Here is a 3,058-nt window from a genome sequence, read left to right on the forward strand (position 1 = left end):
GTGCCATATATTTCCAGCATGCACACTTAGTGCCCATCTCGTCACCGTACACACGTATTGCCCGAACACTTAGTGCCGAAAGCAAACTTTCTACACATTTCACTATTTCTTTTACATTCAACAAATGTCATCACTCCATACACATACATTTTCATTTATATATATATATATCATCCCATTAAACACAATTGCATAGATTTTACAATCATTTAAGCAATATCAAACATATGTGCTTAATGACTTACCTCGGATGTTGTCGAATGTCTTCAACGGCTATTCAATTACTTTTTCTTTCCCCTTGTCCAACTTCGATCCTCTAAGCTCTTGGGCTAATTCAAACAATTTATCTTATTAAAGTCCCATCATGATAGCTTATGGCCGAATACCCATATCAAATAAGCAATTTATGTAACACCCCGAACCTGAGACCATCGCCGGTGTCGGACACGAGGGGTTAACGAGCCAAATCCACATATTTCACCCACCATTTTGACATTTCCAGACAGGCTGGAAATCTGCGTCACTGTCACCTTAAAAATCATATCTCGAGTTTCAAAACTCGGAAACTGATTCCGTAAATTTTCCCTGAATTTAGACTCATATATCCATACATGGATTTATTTCTAGAATTTTTGGTCGGGCCAATTGTTACAGTTTATTAGTTAAAGTCACCCATGTTACAGGGATTGACTGCTCTGACCTTCGCACGTTACAACTTGAATATCTCTCTGTACAGGGCTTTAATACTGGTGCCGTTTATTTCTAATGAAACTAGACTCAAAATGGAATCTGTACATATAAGGCATGACTCCTAATTCTTTCTGGATAATTTATAATAAATTTTTAAAGTTGCGACAGGGGACCCAGAAACCGTTCTGGCCCTATCTCACAATAGCTTTAATATCTCTTAACATGTAACTCCTATGACCGTTTCGTTTATTCCACATGAAAGTAGACTCATTAAGGTTCATTTAAATAATTTATTCACTATTTAATACCATTCCTACAAATTTTGGTGATTTTTCAAAACCACACCACTGCTGCTGCCAGCATCTGTTTTCAAAGTAACCATTACCTATTTCATGATTTCCACGATTCAAATGGCCCTTTTTGCACACATAGCACAAAGTGTGATTATGATTAACCATTCCAATGGCTAATCGTTTCAAACAATTTCATACCCCATAATGATTATCATACAAACTATTATAGAATCATACTAAAAACGTATATAAGCCATTTTCGCATGGCTATCCAAGCTTACACAAAATCGAAAGGTACATGACCTTCAACATTAGGGTAGTCCTATACATGCCATTTCAAAGTTCAACCAAAATTATACCAAAATGGAGCCTTTGATAGTGTAGATGACTTCGACTTTAATGATCCCGAATCCGATTGCTACCGAGCAAAATCTATAAAACAGAGAGCCAAAGCAACGGAGTAAGCATTTTTATGCTTAGTAAGTCTCAAGCAATAAAATCAGCTTTAACCAAAGCATTACATTCACATAGCCAAATGAATCATTTCATTAATACACATTCACATAATCATACTTACTTCACCATCCCAACTCTTATGTTCATACACAAATAACGGCTTCGTTAAGGCCGATAACTCGTTCCATCATAGGAGCGAATATTCATACGCTCTTACTCCTAGCGCAAAGCACACACAACACATACCTTGTTATTGGGAAGTTTCACAAGTGCATTAGCTGAAAATTTTCCAGCAAGCTTATAATTTTCAAATCACATACCTTCGAGTTTAACCGGATATAGCTACTCGTTCAAACGCCTTGGGACATAGCCCGTTATGGTAACCCGCACAAAGGCCTTGGGACTTAACCCGGATTTCACAATTTGCACAAATGCCTTGGTCTTAGCCGGATGTAGTCACTAGCACAATTGCCTTTGGTCTTAACCCGGACGTAATTACCAGCATAAATGTCTTGGGACTTAGCCCGGATATCATTCAATTGCTCATGCACACATATACATCAATAATCATTTCCCATTCATATTTCATTTTCGTTACTAAGGCTCAAACACAAACATATCACTAGCGTAATCGCCTTCGGAACTTAGTCCGGGTATCATTCAATTACTCATACACACATAAATCAATAGTCATTACACATCAATTTTTCATTTCACATAATTCGAGTAGGGTCATTTCTTGAGGAGTTACCTCGGATGTTGTCGAACGGCTTTGACGGCTATTCGATCACTTTTTCCTTCCCCTTATCCAATTGTGGCCCTCTAAGCTCTTGAGCTAATTCAAACAAATTCAATTTATTAAAGTCTCACTTGCTAGCCTTGGCCGAATGCACATATCATTGATTCAACATCACATAACTAAGCACTTTAGTCAATTTTCTTTAATTACGCACACATTCGGCCTTAGCTCACAACAAGGTAGCCGATTACCTAAGTCAAGAATAGGCATCATTAAGCTTGCCTCTAACCGAATGCATGCACAATAATTCCCCTCATGTGGCCGATTATGCTTAGTCATTCTTGCATAAAATCAAAAATAAATTGCAAGATTTTCACATCATATGTGTACTAGGCCAAATGTACATGCAAATTTCACAACATTATTCAACAAACTTCTTCTTTAAACAACATATTCATCACTTTCTTCATAATCAAAATATCATGTGCAATCATATATACACATATAAGTGCAAGGCAATTTCAAGGTGTCCATAGCCATCCAAAACACAAATTTTAACTAACATGCAAGAAGCATGAACCATGCTCATGAATGCATCATGGCCGAATACATCACAATCATGCCCTTTCAACTTCAATCATGGTTAAACAAAAAAACTCAATGTCTTACTTAAAATTGGTACAAAGAAGTTTCAAGAGTAGTCAATCCATCATTGCATGCATCATTAGCAAGCTTCACATTTAGCATGCAATGGCTTTAACACAATAACAACTTTGGCCAAATGCCATTTCCATGGCATAACAAGGATTTGAACCATGGCTAACATGCACATCAAGTTAGCAACCAAAACATGCATGAAACTCCTAACACAACCTCATAC

The 3,058-nt window shown here is 37.1% G+C and overlaps 1 long non-coding RNA gene across 1 annotated transcript; it reads right to left on the reverse strand.

Annotated features, from left to right (window-relative positions):
- Positions 1–1,173: 1,173 nt before the first annotated feature.
- On the reverse strand, positions 1,174–2,283 carry LOC128295318 (uncharacterized). Its single transcript, XR_008285680.1, has 2 exons — positions 2,191–2,283; positions 1,174–1,415 (listed from the first exon to the last, which is right to left on the reverse strand). It is a non-coding gene; the product is annotated as an uncharacterized LOC128295318 (long non-coding RNA).
- Positions 2,284–3,058: the final 775 nt, after the last annotated feature.

This window comes from Gossypium arboreum, chromosome 7 (genome assembly GCF_025698485.1).
Source record: "Gossypium arboreum isolate Shixiya-1 chromosome 7, ASM2569848v2, whole genome shotgun sequence".
In the NCBI taxonomy this organism is placed as follows: domain Eukaryota; kingdom Viridiplantae; phylum Streptophyta; class Magnoliopsida; order Malvales; family Malvaceae; genus Gossypium; species Gossypium arboreum.